This window comes from Bidens hawaiensis, unplaced genomic scaffold (assembly GCF_021521415.1).
Source record: "Bidens hawaiensis isolate Kalapana, Puna unplaced genomic scaffold, B.hawaiensis_p1.1 tig00011638_1, whole genome shotgun sequence".
NCBI classification, from domain to species: Eukaryota; Viridiplantae; Streptophyta; class Magnoliopsida; order Asterales; family Asteraceae; genus Bidens; species Bidens hawaiensis.
The window spans coordinates 504,810-523,962 of record NW_027491915.1 but is presented as its reverse complement, the minus strand read 5'-3'; the positions used below and the strand labels follow the sequence as shown (position 1 = coordinate 523,962).

At 41.1% G+C, this 19,153-nt stretch overlaps 1 pseudogene across 1 annotated transcript; it reads left to right on the top strand.

Annotated features, from left to right (window-relative positions):
- The first annotated feature begins 8,904 nt into the window (after positions 1 to 8,904).
- Positions 8,905 to 11,922, top strand: LOC143538533 (oxoglutarate-dependent flavonoid 7-O-demethylase 1-like; annotated as a pseudogene). The gene is made up of 3 exons (XR_013136259.1): positions 8,905 to 9,203; positions 9,289 to 9,798; positions 11,628 to 11,922. The product of XR_013136259.1 is annotated as an oxoglutarate-dependent flavonoid 7-O-demethylase 1-like (transcript).
- Positions 11,923 to 19,153: the final 7,231 nt, after the last annotated feature.

The window sequence follows — 19,153 nt, the reverse complement described above, 5'->3', positions numbered from 1 at the left end:
CTGTGTGATTGTGTTACTGGATGTAACTGTCTGATTGAATGTAATTGAATATGATTGAATGTCTCTCCTTGTGGAGTTGATGCTGTATTTATAGTGCTAGGGTTTCCACTGATTGGGCTCAGCCTTGTTGGCCTCCTCCAATTGCTCTGCGCCACGTGTCCTCTGGGACACCTGGTGCTTTCTCATTGGTTATAATCACGTGGTAGCACATGGGTTATGCTGAGTTGTCCACCTTTCATTTGGCAGCTGTCAACATCAGCATATTCTTATTCCTTAAAAAGATACCTTCTGGAAGGTTGTCTGACGTGCACAATCAAGGTTGCCCTAATCCTGATTTGGATAAGGGCGAGGTTGATTATGTGCATGTATGATATGCGCCTATCCTGAGGATGCGCGAGGTCTTCTCTTTATTCTCACGCGCAGATGTTTCATGCGCAGATGTGATATGCACAAGCATGTGATATGCGCCACGCGCGGATGCGCCACGCGCAGATGTGGTGTGCGTGAGCATATGTGATGCGTGAGCATATGTGATGCCTGAGCATGTGATGCATGAGCATATGTGATGCCTGAGCATGTGATGCATGAGCATATGTGATGCATGAGCATGTGATGCATGCGCCATGCGCATAGGTTTTGGCTTTGTGCCTTCATAAAGTCTTGATTTCAAGCCTCTTGTCTATATCTTGTGGGTTGACCCGCCTCGCTCGGTGTTGAGGCGGGTACATACCTCTTCAAGCCCCCCCAGTCTAATGTGTGTCTTGTCTCGCGCGAGCGAGGTAAGATAGATGTTAGACTAAATAGTTTGCTCTTTTAGTAGGGGTTTTGTCTTTTTCTTCTTATTATTCATCGTTGCGCGAAATTCTATCCTTTTAGTTGAAAACGAATCGTCCCTGTACGTGGTTGGTTGTTGCTGACATGCGTCAGTGATGGAGACGTGTCAGACCTTTCGTGTGCTCGAGGTGCTACAGTTGCCTTTCGTGTCCCCTCAAATAGTGTCAGGGACACGTGTCGCGCTCGCGTTGGTCTGTTGGTGCGAGTGGTGGCGCGTGAACTCTGGCAGCAGCTGTACAGTTTCTTTTCGTGTCCCCTCACACAGTGTCATGTACACGTGTCGCGCTCCCGTTGGCTTACACCTGCGAGTGGGGGCGCGTGAAGTCCGATCAGCACCAATTCTTCTCTCTCCTGGGCCTATAAAAGCCAGCCCTTTGAGTTTTTTATCCTTCATCTTCTTGTTTATTATTCAGAGCTCTTTTCTTTCTTTCCTTGTCTTCTGATTACCTTTGTTCTGCTTCCAGGTCTCTGTTCTTCAGATCATCCTTTGTTCGTTGTCACAGTTGTATGTCTGATAGCTCAGACAACACAATCTCCCCCATTCATTGCCGTAGAAAATCGTTAGTAATGTCTACATTGAAGAAGACCGGCAAGGGGAAGAAGGCTGCTGAGGGCTCATCGGAGGAGGTAGGGAGGACCAAGGCCGTGAAGAGGTGGAATGAAATCCCCTGCAAACTGAGGCAGGCTGATCTTGACAGCCTTATCGCCTCTCAGGGTTTTCTCCCTGTGTTTGGCTGCATGTTGCCTGGGGCCGGGCAAACGGCGGCGGACCCGCCCACCGGCTATATATCCCTTTATAGCCATTTTTTCACCCACTGCAACCTTCGTCTCCCGATGACAAGGTTTGTGGGTGCACTGCTTAAGTTTTATGGGATTCATATATCCCAAGTCCATCCGTTTGGACTTGTGCGCATGACTCACTTTGAGTTCATGTGCAAATCCCAGCGCGAGGAGCCCACCCCTCGGCGCTTTCAGTTTTTTTATAAGCCCAAGATCCAAGATTCTTGGTTCTCCTTTATTCCTCGCAGTCAGAAGGTCAAGTGCTCCACTGTTTCATTCAAGAGCCTTCATGACTGGTCTGAGAGGTTTTTTTACATCAGGGCTGGTGTGATCCCCATCCGTATGACCATGCGCGCGATATCTTCTGCGCCTGCGGATGTGGGTGTCCTCAAGAACCCAACTGGCGCCTGGGTTAATAAGTTGACCGCTGAACCATCCCCCGCCAAGAACATTTGTGAGGAGGCGCTGGTGGGGGTTGGTATGAGCAGGAGGTGGGCGGACAGCGCGACTGAGCCCGTTATCCAAGTCGACGGCTTGTGTAAGTTTATCTCATTGCTTTACTTCTGCGCGAATATAATTCTTTTTGCTGATATCATTTGACTTGTTTTGTGCAGTCACCAAGGAGTATATCCACGCCGCATATGATGAGCATATGGAGGGTGGCTCCGTCGCGCTCGGCGCTGGGGAGGTTGGTTTCCCCGATCGCTTCGATGACATGTTCATCCCTGTTGATCTGGGATTTGTCTTCGACAGCGATGCGCCTGGTAAGCCTTTGTACTTATGCATTTTCCTTTATAATACCAAATTTTGCTAACACTTCTGTTGCGTGTATTTTAGATGCGCTCGAAAACTACGAGCTGGAGCTCGCGGAAGAGGAGGAGGAGGAGGAGGCGCCCCAACTAAAGCGTAAAGCTAAGGGGAAAACTGGCGCGGGGGCCAGTAAGAAACAGAAGAAAGATGTTGCCCCTGTTGTTCAGGATCCTCCTACTCAGGCGGGGGGATTTGGGAAAACCCAGGAGTTTACCACCAAGGTTTCCTTGTCTTCCCTGCCTCAAAAAGTGGGCAGACCTCCTGTCCACCTGAGGTATGGTGCCACTACCTCCTCCCTTCGCGCGGCGGAAAAGGGAAGCGGTGTTGCGCCTTCGACATGTATACTTTGCTTATCCTTTGCTTATCTTTTATGGTTCTATGAGCGCGATTCTGATAGAATTACTAATGAATCTTTGCTCACTCAAATGTTTGTAGAGCCGGCGACAGCGCAACAAGATGCCGAGGCTGCGCCGGAGGTCGCTTCGAAGTCCCCTGTTTTACCCTCAAAGAAGGGTAGAATGGACTTCATGGCGATGTTTGCTTCGCGAACGGAGTTGCGCCAAGGTACGTATTGCGCTCTTTTTTTTCTGACTTTCTTTTAGATCAAGTCATGAACCATTTCTTGTTGTTGATTTTTTCATAGAAGCCGTAGCTGGCGTACATGCTGCTGGCGGCACTCCTGGCGCCGGTGCCAGCGCCGTTGGCTCTGCTCCTGCTCCTGCAAGCGATGAATCTCCCCTTATTGGGATTACTAAGGAGCAGGAGGCCGTTTTGCGCGCCGACCTGGCGGCGTCGAGACCTCCCTCACCTCCTCCTGCGCACAGCCCTCCTCGCGAGACCGATTTTGGCTCTAGGTCGCAGGAGAAAAGGCCTGTTTCCGAGGAGGAAGAGGAGTTTGAAGTTGAAGACTCCGACCGCGGTCGCGCCAGTCCTGCAGCGCCACGAGGCTTCGCGGCTGAGCCTTCTCGTGGGGCTGGCGCTGACTTTTCTGCTTCATCCCCGCAAGTATATGTTATTTTTTGCTCCGCTACGCGGACTTCCATCTTAATGTTTTGATGACTTAGATAATTACTTTGTTTTTGCAGGAAGCCGATCACATTTACCGCCCGAGATGGAATATTACTGAAGACAGCACATTTCAGTCCATGGGTGTGTGTGCGGAATTCTGGGCTCATGCTGTGCCTCCATCTGAAAGGAGGTTCCAGGAGGACCGCGCTCGCGACGACTTGCTCAACGATCATATGTTTGCTGGGTCGGCCTTCTTTGCTGCCTCCCAAGAGCTTCGCTATGATTACGTAAAAGTACGTGATGCTCTTGCGGAAGCCAAGCAAGAGGCTAAGGTGTCTGCTTGGCATCTTTCTGATGCTCGCGAGAGAGCTGAGAAGCTCCAAGCAGAGCTCAGTGAGAACAGAGCAAGTGCCAACAGCGCCTTCGTGAAGCGCGGTCATGAGCTTCAGGCTGCGCGGGAGAAGCTGCAGGCGGCGGAGGCGGACGCGGCCAAGTACGCGCGCAGAGCGCGCGACTTGGAGCTGGAGGCGGAGGCGCTTGACCAAGCTCTTGTCCAGTCTATCACTGAAAAATCATCACTGGAGAGTGAGGTTGCGCGCCTGAAGAAGGAACTGGCGTCCGCGCAGGCCGAGAAGGATGAAGCCCTGGCGATGGCAGCGTCTAGCCAGGAAGCACTTGATTCTGCGCGGGCGGAAAAGGAAGAAGCTTTGGCGGCAGCAGCGTCCGACAAAGAGGAGCTAAAAAAGACTAAGGAAACTGTTGAGTTGTTAAACTCTCAGGTTCCTGCCCTCGAGACGACTGTTTCTTCTCTCGCGCAGGATCGCCAATGGCTAGTCTCACAGGGCATGACTCGTTGCGCTTATGCGATGAAATATTCAGACGAGTTTCAGGCCCTTGTGATGGATTGCAACGCTGCCGCGCGCTTGGTGGGTCGAGCTGAAGGGTTTAAGGATGGCTATGAATATGGGATGCTGAAGAAGAACCCATCCGAATACCCTTATCAGAGCGACGTTGCCTGCGCGGACATGGCCGCGATGGGGGAGAAGTATTTGAATACTCCCATTCCCATCCTTGGGCAGGTATTTTAACTTTAATGAGATTACTTTGATTTATTTTCCAAGTATTTTTTCTCATATTTTTCCTTATGATTTGCAGATATCCGCGCTTGCTGACCAGCCCGATCTTGGCGTGCTAAAGAATTTACTTGACGAGTGCGAAGGGGCTGGCGGCGGCGATGATGGCGAGGGGAATACTGCTCCTGCTAGCGGCTCTGGCGTGGCCAAAGGATCCGCTCCTGACACTGTTGTGCTAGAAGACTCCATTCAAGATGAACAACTTGACTATGGTCAGTTTGGAGATGATGAGGAGCAGGCTGCGCCAGATGCTGAGGGCGATGATGAGGATGATGAAGAGGCTGATGTCAATGTGGAGACTTGAGAAGCCCTTCATGTTTTTTATTTTTATTTGTAGTTTGTATCTCATCTTGTAAACTTGTAAATTTCAATGCTTTGGAATGAAATTTTGTTTTTCCCTTCTTCGCATCTTGCGCATTCCCATTCATCTCTTTATATCGCATGTTTGCTTGTTGAATATAAGATATGCTTGCACGTTGGAATAAGAACAAGGTTGTAAGGAATTTATTATACTTAACCCTTGTCATATTGTAAGTGATTTTGCCATATCTTGATTATGTTGACTCGTGTGTTGGCGTTTTCATTATTCCTCTTTTGCGCGACGTTATCGCGTATGGAATTATGAGTTTTTTAGCCTTTACGTGTCAATATGTGTTACTCAGATATCCATTACAATTTCATGCGCGACCTCGACCTGAGACCTTAACAACTATGTTTTGGCATTCGCTTTGCCTTAGTTGTGCTTAGGTATTTTTATGGTCAGTCTGCGCAGCATGTAGGATGGATGTTGTGAGTGATTTGAGCTAAGGCTCACATTATTGGGCTAAGGCCCTGAGCTAAGGCTCATATTATTGGGCTAAGGCCCTGACGTTTTAGAGTTAAGACTCATTAACGCGTTTGAGCTTGAAGCTCGCGCATGTATGTTTTACTTCGTTTTATTTCGTTTTGATGTCAATACAATGTTATCATATTGCTCAAAATTAATAAAGGGAAGTGTGAAACATGTATGCAAAAGGTAATAGAATTGGGCTAAGGCCCTTACGTTTTAGAGTTAAGACTCGTTAACGCGTTTGAGCTTGAAGCTCGCGCATGTATGTTTTACTTCGTTTTTATTTCGTTTTGATGTCAATACAATGTTGTCATATTGCTCAAAATTAATAAAGGGAAGTGTGAAACATGTATGCCAAAGGTAATAGAATCCACATTAAGAGAAGATAGCGCGTATCATTATTCATAATGGCTTAAAAAGCCTTGATTACAAACTTGACAATTTTTACGTGAAACATTTTCTGAGCTGTGCCGCGTTCCATGCGCGCGGGATCTTCTTTCCATTCAAATCTTTTAAGGCGTATGCGCCTTTTCCCAATTCTTCCGAGACTTGATAAGGTCCCTCCCAATTGGGGGACATTTTTCCCGGGGGTATCGCGCGGCTTGCTTCATTGTTTCGAAGTACAAAATCATTTTTCTTGAAGTGGCATTCTTTCACGCGCTGGTTGTAATATTTTTCCAGTTTTTTCTTGTATTTGGCTTCACTGATGATAGCCGCCTCTCTGCGCCCTTCAAGTAAGTTGAGATCCAACCTTCTTTCGCGCTCGTTATCAATCTTGCTCATCATGAGCACTCTATGGGATGGGCATCCAACTTCTGCTGGAATCATTGCCTCTGTTCCATAGGTTAGGCTGAACGGGGATTCGCCATTGCTGGTTTTGCTTAATGTCCTGTGTGCCCACAGGACATTAGGTAGCTCTTCGACCCAAGAATGGGATTCTCCCTCTAACCTTTTCTTCAGCCCATTTAACAAGCTTTGGTTCGCGCGTTCCACTTGTCCATTCCCCTGAGGGTGATAAACTGAAGTGAAAATTTGGCTGATGCGCAATTCCTTGAGCCAGCTGGATATCTTCTTGTCAGTGAATTGCTTGCCATTATCGCTCACAATTTCCATGGGCAAGCCAAAACGGCATATGATGTGGCTCCAGATAAACTGCTTCATCGCTTCGGCTGTTATTTTTGCTAGTGGCTTGGCTTCAACCCATTTTGTAAAATAATCTACTGCCACTACCAAAAATTTTACTCGCCCAGGCGCTTGCGGTAGGGGACCCACAATGTCGATTGCCCATTTGTGGAAAGGCCATGCTGAGGTTACTGGAATCAAGTTGTTCTTTGGCCGCATGGTGTTTGGCGCATAGCTCTGACATGCTTTGCATTTTTGGATCTCCTTTAGAGCGTCCAAGTACATGCCTGGCCAATAGTAACCTGCGTTCATTGCCTTGGCAACCACCATGCGCGGGCCAGCATGTATTCCACAGATTACTTCGTGTATCTCTCTGATCACATAGCTTGCTTCCTCAGCATCTAGGCATTTCATGAGCGGCCCAAGATAAGAGCGTCGATAAAGTGTACCATCAAGCAGTTCATAGTTTTGCGACTTGTGTCTTATCTTCCTCGCCTGTGCGCGATCGTCTGGTACTCTTCCCTCCTTCAAGAATTCCATTATTGGAGTTATCCATGATGAAGGGGTTGTATGAGTTACAAGGACAGACTTCGCCCCCACCGACGGGTTGCTCATTACTTCTACTCTGACATCTTTGCCAAAGTGATCGAAGCTGGTTGATGCCATCTTACTCAGCGCGTCTGCAGATTTGTTTTCACTGCGCGGAATATGAATGATTCTGAAGCAGTCAAATTGCTCGATGAGCTTTTTCGCCTGCTCTAGATACAGAGGCATGGTGTTCTCCTTGGCATCATAAAGGCCATTGACCTGTGCTGCTACCAAGTATGAATCAACATGGGCCTCTAGCTTTTTAACCCCGAATTTGTGCGCGATGCGCAGGCCAGCCAGCAGGGCTTCATACTCAGCCTCATTGTTGGTGCTCTTGAAATCCAACCTGATGGCGTAAGTATATTCATGATTCTCTGGATCCACCAGTTTGAGGCCTGCGCCGGACCCTTCATTGTTTGAGGCTCCGTCAGTGAACAATCTCCAAACATTTTCTTCCTCATTGGCTCGCGGAGGGTCAACCCACAAGATATAGACAAGAGGCTTGAAATCAAGACTTTATGAAGGCACAAAGCCAAAACCTATGCGCATGGCGCATGCATCACATGCTCATGCATCACATATGCTCATGCATCACATGCTCAGGCATCACATATGCTCACGCATCACATATGCTCACGCACACCACATCTGCGCGTGGCGCATCCGCGCGTGGCGCATATCACATGCTTGTGCATATCACATCTGTGCATGAAACATCTGCGCGTGAGAATAAAGAGAAGACCTCGCGCATCCCACGGATGGCGCCAATGAAGAGACGTGGATCGACTCACTGGTAGACGATCTACTTTCCTCGGGTGTGATTATACTATTTCACCGATGGTTTTCTTGGATCTGGGTTCTTCCACCTACAAAATGAACAGCACCGTCAACTTACCCCTCAGAAAGGGACAGAGGGGTCCTCTTTGGGGTAACCCTCCGGTGTGAGAATAAGTATTTGTGGGAGAAGATAATAATATCAGAGTAAGGAAATCTGGAGAGTATTGCTTAATAGCTGAATACTCTGTGTGATTGTGTTACTGGATGTAACTGTCTGATTGAATGTAATTGAATATGATTGAATGTCTCTCCTTGTGGAGTTGATGCTGTATTTATAGTGCTAGGGTTTCCACTGATTGGGCTCAGCCTTGTTGGCCTCCTCCAATTGCTCTGCGCCACGTGTCCTCTGGGACACCTGGTGCTTTCTCATTGGTTATAATCACGTGGTAGCACATGGGTTATGCTGAGTTGTCCACCTTTCATTTGGCAGCTGTCAACATCAGCATATTCTTATTCCTTAAAAAGATACCTTCTGGAAGGTTGTCTGACGTGCACAATCAAGGTTGCCCTAATCCTGATTTGGATAAGGGCGAGGTTGATTATGTGCATGTATGATATGCGCCTATCCTGAGGATGCGCGAGGTCTTCTCTTTATTCTCACGCGCAGATGTTTCATGCGCAGATGTGATATGCACAAGCATGTGATATGCGCCAAGCGCGGATGCGCCATGCGCAGATGTGGTGTGCGTGAGCATATGTGATGCGTGAGCATATGTGATGCCTGAGCATGTGATGCATGAGCATATGTGATGCATGAGCATGTGATGCATGCGCCATGCGCATAGGTTTTGGCTTTGTGCCTTCATAAAGTCTTGATTTCAAGCCTCTTGTCTATATCTTGTGGGTTGACCCGCCTCGCTCGGTGTTGAGACGGGTACATACCTCTTCAGTTGTCATGTCATGTCACATTCATCTATGAAATTATTTTTCTATATATAAAGCAATACTAGAATTTGTCCTTTCACCACACTGAATTCTCATTTGTAGCATTAACATAGTATATTCAGAAATATATGGATTCTCCACAACTATTGCCACAAAGCCATGTGAGTGTGCAAGAGCTTGCGAAAGAACTCAAACTGAATCATGTCCCTCAACGCTACGTTCAGGATCATCAAGAACCGACCTTTGTTTGTAACCACTCGTCGCCTTTGCCCTCAATCCCAGTCATTGACATGAATGATTTCAACGATATACTAGAACCTGACAAAGATCCACTGATAAACCTTCGCGCCGTGTGCCAAGAATGGGGGATATTTCAAGTTAAGTATCTTTATGTTATCAATATAACATATGTTCTATGTCCAATATATTATATTCCATGTCATAAATTGAATTAATTTGTAGCTGGTGAACCATGGAGTTGACAAATTGTTGATAAAGAAAATGAAAGAATAAGTGGTAAATTTTTTCAACATGCCTGTGGAAGAGAAGCTGAGGTACAAGCTAGTGGCAGGTGATTATCAAGGGTATGGTCAAACCATACTTCATACTCAAGATCAGAAAGTTGACTGGGCTGATCGGTTCTATATGATCACCAATCCTGTTCATAGAAGAAAATCACACTTACTTCCAGAATTCCCTCCAGTTCTAAGGTCTTTCTGTTCTTATCTATAATCTTGATTATAAACCTATTTTTAAAAGATATAGCACACTCACTAGAACCTGACTTATTATCCGCCTTGCCCACAACCGGATCTAGTTATTGGTCTAACTCCTCACTCGGACGCTGCTGGAATTACCATTCTTCTCCAAGTAACCGATGTCGAAGGTTTGCAAGTTAAGAAAGACGGCGTTTGGATCCCAGTCAGTTTTCTTCCAGATTCCCTTGTTGTTAATATTGGAGATATTCTTGAGGTTAGACTTATCTTAAATTCAAGAACAGTATTTGCTAAAATGAAGTTAAAAACATAAGGAAATAAAACACATGAATTCATTAATTAGTTTTTTAGTATGCAAACCTAAAACGTGGCTGTACTTTTTGATTGGTTTATTAGAGATCAGATTATATTACACCTACTACTTTATATATGGTTATGTGTCATTCTCAAACATGTTTATAAATTATCAATATTTATTTGTACTGGAGCATCTCTATCCGGGGTGTGGTTGGCCGACACTAGAAGTGTTCTTGTCGTCCATGTTTGACCAAAACACATAGAAAGGTTTGTTATGAAATTTTGTTGTGAATTTGAAAGTAAAGGCCATCTTTATGAATCGTTCGACCACTCTCAGATTAATTTTAATTTGTTACTCGAAATCACAATCAGATATTCAAAAGTGTATTTATTTTCCTGTTAGTCTCGAATCCCAAGCTGTGGATTTTATGTAGGGAACGCTCAAACTGTTTAGTTGAAATGACAGACTAAACAGTGCATCTGCTTGACAAGTAATTTGATTGGCTTGAGCTGTTTCGTCGGCTAAGTTAACTTTGGTGTGTGTTCAAAGGAATCATATTTCGCTTCGATTTTAAGTAAATCCTAATTAATAAAGATCATAAATTGATTATATTAAACGAACAAAAACAGTAATGTGGTTCAATCAAATTTATGGGTAAAGTTAAAATACAAATGGAGACAAAAATGAGAGATGAGAGAAGGATTTGTGACCACATAAAAAAACTCTTAAAGATAAATTCAAAAAAATAATAAAAAAATCATAACTTAAATAAAAAAATAAAAAAATTTAAAAAACTAAAATGTTTCCCCTTCCCGTTCAAAAAAAAATCGATGAAAAGAGACAATGCTGAGATCAAAGACGCAATTAAGAAAATGTACAAAAGACACAATTATAACTAAAAAAAGAAACAATAAATCACAAAATATAACACAATGTCGAATAAAATATAACACAATATTGAGTAATATAACACAATATCAAGAAAAAAAGACACAATGTTAAGGAAAAAAGACACAATCAATGACGATAAAAAAAAACCACAAAACACAATGATACAAAAAAAGATACAATGATGTTTTTCGCTCAACATTGTGTGTGTTTTTTTTAGAAACGAGAAAGACGGTGGAAACATTTTTGTGTTTTTAATTTTTTCGTTTTTTTATTAAATTTTGAGTTATGGTTTTTTTTTATTAATTTTTTTTATATTTTTTGGAGGTTTTTCTATTTATTATTATTGTTATTATTTTTACTATAAATTCTTCTCATCCTTCTCATTTTTTACCCTATTTGTAAAATAACTTAGACCCTCAAATTTATTACCACAAACTTATGGTAAGTTGACCATCATATCAGGCAAGCTTTTAGAACCAAGCCATTTTAGACACCACCACTATATTCGGCCACATAACCTCCTTGGGCTCTACAAGGCGTCAAGGAAGCCCTGCAGGTATTACAGACAAAACGACTTGGCACATCCGGTTAGTGACATGCGTCCTAGACATGTTACAAAACCTCGCATGTGCCTTGATGGGTCATTGAAGCTTTAGGTCCAACCCAGTCATCCATGTTCTATGGTAGTAATGTATCTGTATATCCTTTTTACAAGCTCAAACCGCTCCTAAAAAACTTCTATGTACGTGCGTGCCATGTATGTCTATATTGCACAAAATCTTGCTAATTTTATAAAATATCGAACCCATAAATCCAGATGTATCACTAAAAGCACAAAGAGCATTTCTTATGCTTGATAATTTGAAACTTGTAGTAATTAATTGATGGGCTTGCAGATAATGAGTAATGGTGCATACAATAGCATTGAGCATAGGGCGACGGTTAATGCAACGAAAGAAAGGATTTCATTAGCCATGTTCTTCAATCCAAAGCTTGAAGCCGATGTCGGTCCTGCAAAGAGCCTCACAACAAACACAGGTGACTCGCCATTGTATAAAACACTCGTAATGGAACAGTACCTCAAGGAATTCTTCTCGCGCAAGCTCAACGGAAAGACATTTCTCGAGAGAATGAAGATCAGATATGGTGAAGCCAGTGAGACTTGATCAAATATCCTAGCCTTCAGATGATCATATTACTAATACAAAATAAATTGGTATACCGTGTACGTATATATAATTTGTATAGTAGTTAATTAGCATCTTTGTGTTTACCAGGCCATTGGTTTAGGTAGCTCATATACTTAAATATTAATTAATGTGGGTTATATTGACGTTCTAGTTGAAGAAACGGGCAAATAAAACAACTTGGTTACAAACTGATATTGTTCAGGCGTTATTGTAAAGAAGCTCAAGCTGGTTTAACTTTAGAATATTAGGCCATGTATTAGGGAAATTCCAAAACTAGCCATTTTTAACCAAGCCTTTTCAGTTATAGCCCAAGACCAACACAAATTCTCAAAATAGCCAAATTATTCCATCGGATCCGACGGAATATTAACACCCTCCGACTGAATTTTTGAACCTTTAAAATCACAACACGTATCAACGTATTAATGGACCCGACGGAATTTCTTAAATTTCCGTCGGATTCGACGGAATTTTAGTGGGTCCGACGGAATTCTTCATCTTCTACCTCTCAAACCCTAAGCCTCCATAACCAACCTCCATCTCTATTTTTCTTATTTCTCCACAAAATCAAGAAAATCAATGGTGCAAATCGCTTAGTTTTTCGGGGAGAACACAACCATAGTGTTCAATTTCATTCTAGAACTCAAAATAAAAAACCCTTGAATTGGAAATCTAAGGTTCGTCGGACAAATTAAACAGTCGGATCCGACGGAAGCATGAACTGAACCGTTAGATCCGACTGTTTATTAATATGTCGGTTTGTTTCATTAATCTGTCGGACAAAACGGAAATCCGACGAAAAGTATGCTTTGTGGCGCGTCATGACAGTTCCGTCGGATCAGAAGCGGTTTTCTTCGGATTAGTTTGGCTATTTTTAGAATTTGTTTTGGTCTTAGGGCTAAAACTGGAAAAAGTGGGTGAAAAATGGCTAGTTTGGGGATTTTCCCCATGTATTATACTTGTGGGCTTCCCCGCTTCACCACATGCAGTAGCAGCGTGGTTTTCCGCCTTCTCCACGTTTGCTTCTTTCCCCACCACATCTCCAAATACTTGTTTTAACGTGATGAGTGGGACGACAATCATCTCCACACACTTTTTGCTCCCTTCGTCCTCCACATTGGCATCTCGCGCTGTGGAACGCTCATTAATTGATCATGAATTCTTTAGCAGGAAGTTCGTTTATATTCTTTATTATTTAATAATTGACGAACATGAACAACTATATATACATGCATATAAAAACATTTGTCACGTTAAATAAATAAATAAATAAAAGATACTATAAGATTAGATTTCAACATTGTTGAATAAATTAGTAAGCACAATCAATGGGGGCTTCTTCAAGCCCACCTCTACTTTAATTAACTCGTAACCATTTGATGTGCTACTATTTTCTTCTCTTTTAACACGTTCTTCGCGCTCTTATTTTAAATCTAAGCAAACACATGTCTAGAACGTTTCCATGATCAAGGTTCCCAACACTCCATTGTTTAATTTGCTTTATTTCAACATGGTTGAATAAAGTCTAGATTATTTAGTTTAATTTCAACATTGTTGAATATAGTAGTTTCCATGATCAAGGTTCCCAACACTCCATTGTTGAATTTGCTTTATTTCAACATGGTTGAATAAAGTCTAGATTATTTAGTTTAATTTCAACATTGTTGAATATAGTAAGCTCATTCAATGGGGCTTCTTCAAACCCACATCTAATAATTAAGTACCCGCGCGTTTGGTGTGCCACTATTTTCTTATCATTTAACACTTTCTCCTGTCATGCTCTTGTTTTAAATCTAAGCAACACATTGTCTTGAACGTTTCCATTATCCAAGTGGACCAAGTGCCCAACCGTGCATCATAAAATTTAAAGCACCGACCCGTAATAGTTACAGGTCGAAGAATTTCATGAAAAATGCGATAGTGATATGTATAAGAAGATGCTTTAGATTTCTATGTTTCACTATTTCCTAATGTTTTTATTATTAAAAGAACTTAGATTCATGCTTTATATCATTTTTTGATGAATTCTTTCCTTAGTGTTATCTTTCAAATACGTAATCCCTCTCGTGATTATGATGTATAAACCTATCATTGGATGCATTAAACTTTAAAGAAATAGGTCCACCCCTATAACTTTTAAATAAACCAATGAACTCTTCGTACTATTATAAATTAAAATCAATAAAAATCTAAAGTTGGTAACTACACGGGACCGCAAGAGCCCATCCAAACACATTGAGAAGTTTTCTAGGATAAAAGTATTATAAGTATTATATACAGTTGAAATACATGATTTTCTTTAAGAATTTATTATTTTTAAAGCACCATGTTAACCTTGATCCAATAAATTTTTTTTTTTTTTTTTTTTTTAGATGAAATTTTTTTTTTTTCATACGATAATTTTTTTTTTTTAAATAATCAAAGTTTTATATAATTTACTATAAAACGATTACAATAAAGTTCCAATAAATATATATTTCACGAGCCGAAATGTATCAAGTTCAGACATCAATATCCCATCATAAGTTCCTTCAAAATAAGCCATCAACCAAAGATGGAGAAATATTTTAATGAAATCGTATCTCCCAATCTGACATATATAGAGGAATGTAATATTCGCTTATCCAAAAAAAGAAATCTTTATTTATTTTATCTTATTTGTTTATCATTTTTATCTTATTAATTAGCAGAGACAAATTAATACAGCATAAATATTATTTAACTAAAAACAGTCTGACAAATTGAGATTTTCAAAATAGATGTGCAAACTTTAAAGCATATTTTTTAAATACCGTAAAGTTTTTATCTAGTATATGAAGATAGTGAGACATAGAAATGGTTGCAAACTTGCAGATAATAGCTCATCCTCGAGTAAGTTATTGAATAGTAATCAGATCACATCCTGGTATTTTCGTCTTAGGTTGGGGTGTGACAATTATGAACCTGACTTATCAGATTGTTACACCTACATGTGGTCTGTTGTTGGCACTTTTTTCGATGCTGTCAGTCAGTCGTGTTATCGAGTTTGTCAGTCTTTAGTATCAAGTCTGTCTGTTTAGTTGTGTTTTAGTGTGTATTGTTGAGTCGGTCTGTTTAGTTGTTAAATTAAGTCATCTGGGATAAATTGTTAGTTTGAGCATTAGCGAGTATAGATGTAGTCACCCGTACTCAATCTCCATTCGGGCGGGACGATCTGGATTTATAAAAATATGTATAGGGTATCCCCGAATTTTTCATCTTCGTTTATTTTTAAACTTAACTTAGTTTATTATTTTATTATTATTTTATTGTTGTGGGACGACCGCGACTGAAATGCTATACAGTCGTCGCCACATTTTTCTGTAGACATATCTCTTACATGCTTTATTTTGAAAATATGTCCAACGTTCCTGGATCTTCAAGCGCCGCCTAGTGCAAGAGGCAACGTCAGAGACCAACACGGGCAGGCCATCGTGGTCCAGTTGCTGCTGCTTGGGGTGCCCTAGAGGTCCCAGTTTTATTGAGCAATAGCCACAACTGCCCCGTGTGATACGTTATGACAGGGACGAGGTGCCGCTAACACTCGAGACTGATCGAGCTATGATTGCTGGAGATGGTGTTCGGATTCCGCACATGGTGCTCCATTTCGCACCATTATCGGAGGAGCAGACTGTGTACCAGCAGATTCGTGCTATGCAGCTGCTCAGATACAAGAGCTTTGACAGGAAATTAATCAGGACATTTGGTCAGGAGGACATGATTCGAGAGTTGTTGACCGATCGATGGGTTTCTGTGCTTGGCGTGTGACTCGATTCAGTATGTCGAGCTCACACGTGAGTTTTATTCCACATTCAGACATACTCCTACTAATTTTGAGAGCCACACGCTATGTCATTTTCCCTTGGTCGGCACACATGAGATGCCATCATCAAATTTTGTTGTGGCCACCGGATTTTACATACAGCCGGAGGTTTAGACTCCGGCCTTCACTCAGAGCATCTGGGGTTATTAGTAGTGGGCACAGCAGGATCGGGAGTTTTGGATACCCGAGTTTCATTTGAATCAGTTCTGGGAGCAGTTTTCTTATGAGGCCCACTCTAGTTCTGTGATGGAGTCATCTATACGGGATCCTATAGACAGGTACCTACACAGAGTTATTGCCTGCACTCTCGTTGGCCGTCGTTTTGGCCACGAGAAGTGCAACAACATGGATTTGTTGTGTTTATTTTCGATGATCGGCCGCTGAGAGGCCAATATAGCTATGATATTACTTACTGCGTTTGCCCGGGATCGACGCTTGGAGGGAGCATCGGCTCGTTTATCCCTGGGACCCTATATTATGCGTCTGGCAGAGCGTTTGGGGGTGTTTGATCATTATCCTAAGGAGTACTTTACTGAGGGGCTAGCTACCGAGGTTATTAGATTAAAGGATACCCCGTAAGGGCCAAGATATGCGAGTTATGGGACCCACCGTAGTTGGTCCCAGTCATACGAGGCCCACAGGCTCCACCACCTCTAGGGACAGATGATACGATTGCTTTACAAATGGGAGTACCTATGCACAGGCAGCACGTTATGGCCCAGCATATGCAGAGACCACAACAACAGTTTCCTTTGAGGCAGCTGCCACGAAAGCCAGCACGATCTCTCATGCTCGAGGGGCTGCAGCAGGAGATGCGGGGTTATTTCCGTATTTTGTTTAATCATATGCAAGTACCGCTTCTTGATACATTCAGAGACCTTGCTAAGCAAGCCGGGGGTCAGGCTGGAGGAAATGGCGCAGATGCTGAGCAGGTAGGTGACCAGCTGGTAGCTGGTGGTGATGTTCAAATGGAGTAGCTAGTCATTTGTGATGCAGCAGACAGCCGATTACATTTTGGTTTTATTTTCCCTCTATTTTGTTTTTGCTATCATGGTATGTATTAAATTAATATTATATTTGGAAAAATGTGTATGTGATAACCGATTTGGTAATACACACACACACATCTTTGCTTTGATGCCTGCTGCTTTGTTGATCCTATATTGTGTTGTATTTGGAACTTTGTGGGTATACTTCACTATAAACCCTCACAACACCTTACTCGTCCACCTGTGCTACCGAGGGGTTTAAAGGGCTTGTTGCATAAGCTAAATGAAACCATGATTCCTACGAGAGTGAGTTAGGTCTTTTAACATTTTAACTCGTTTAACAAAATTTATTATGAAAGTAAATAATTTGGCTCAATAATTAGTTTTTATAAAATTAATTAAAAATTTATTTTTGCAAAATTATTAAAATACCTACCTCTTAGACATGGTGAGAAGCTCGCTTCGGCGCGTCTTGAGATTTTGCAGATTCAGTTTTAGTTTTTGGAGAAGACGAGTTTTGCCCGAGCCACGTTTAGCGCTGCATATTATTTATGTCAGGTGATTTAGGTTTCATAGTTTATTTTGTTATTTTAGTTTAAGTGTTAAAAGTGTAATTGTAGATTTAAGTATCAGAACCATCACATTAGAGCCCAGGTTTTTAAATTGTTAAGCATTCAATTTTAACCCTGCCCTTTAAATGTTCTTTAAACGTTTTAAATTTTTAACATTGAGGACAATGTCAACCTCGAATATGGGGATGGAGAAAAAATTTAAAATTTTTAGCCCGATAGTACCTTGAGGGTGTTCGGTAACCAATTAATTGTTAATTATTGTTATTAATGTCAAGTTAGAGGTTTCTGGTCATGGTTGGTTTTTGAACTACTCGATAGTTTTCGTACAATTTTTTTTCAAAAATGAGTTAAAAATCGGGTCGCTTAGACAGGGATAATGAGTCAAGGGGACTTGTTTACATGTTTCATATCGGCATGCCTAATATCCATTCATATTGTGAGATATAGCCCATATACTTAATACACATATTAAATACATATATAAGAGGGTTCAAATAAAAAACAATTGTGTTTGGGAGAAGTGTGAGAAGGTTTTAAAATAAAGCACACCATCAAAATAGGACACTATACCATGTAAATATTAATCTCAACCATTTGATCTTAAATCCAAGGGCCTAGATCTATTCTTATATTTTTCACAAAACTTTAGTTTTATATATATATTAGGTTTTATCTTCCGTATTACGGGGGTGGTTTTCATTTTCTGTTTCTAATATTTATATATCTTTTATTGAAAGGGAGTTAATAATATAGTTTGGGTTTGATAATGAAAGGGTTTCACAAATAAATTAGATGCTATAACCCGTGTAAAACTTATCTAAGTTTGGTGAGACCAATGACTCGCTTATTTTTTTTACCATAAAATTGTTTTTTAATTATTAATAATATCTTCTTTAAGAAAATTGGATATTAATTTTAGTATATTCCTATTTTATAGGATTTTAATATCAAATATTTTGTAAGACTAATTTTTAATATAATGAGATGTTTTAACCCGTTTAAGGTTTATCTGGGTTTGGTGAGACCTATACCCATGAATTCGGGTCAAATGTATAAGAAGTCTTTATTTACAAATAAAACAATCTGGTGGATTGAGAAAATGTAGGAATCAACCAGAGGGCTTTTAAATGTTTCATTTATTACGGGGTTGTTTTACATTATTCGTGTATAATATTTATATATTTTTTATTTCAATTTTATTCATTGTAAGGAAGTTAATAATATACTTAGGGTTTGATGATAAAATGGTTTCACAAATAAGTTAGATGTTATAACCCGATTTAAAAGCTATCTCGGTTTGGTAAGACCCAAGGCCCGCTTATTTATTTTTACAATAAAATTGTTTCTTAATTATAAATAATATTATTTTTTTAAAAAATCAGATATTGATTTTTAGTATATCCCTATTTTTTAGGATTTTCACATCAAATATTTGGTGAGATTAATTTTTAATTTATGAGATGTTATAACCCGTTTAAGGGCTATCTGGGTTTGGTGAGACCCATACCTGTAAATTCGGGTCAAATGCATGAGAAGCCTCCATTTACAATTATATCAATCTGGTGGCTTGAGAAATAGTAGGGAGCAACCAGAGAGCTTTTAAAGGTTTCGTTTATATATATATTTAAGATATATATATATATATATATATGTGTGTGTGTGTGTGTGTGTGTGTGTTTGTGTGTGTATCAAAACATGCCAGATGATGATTTGAGTGTAGCCGATATGTTTCACATAATTAAATATTGCTTGTCATATGCACGGAGATTAAGACTTTAGAAAACCCGTAAATATATATAGTAGCACATCTTTTGCTAGTCTAGATATTAA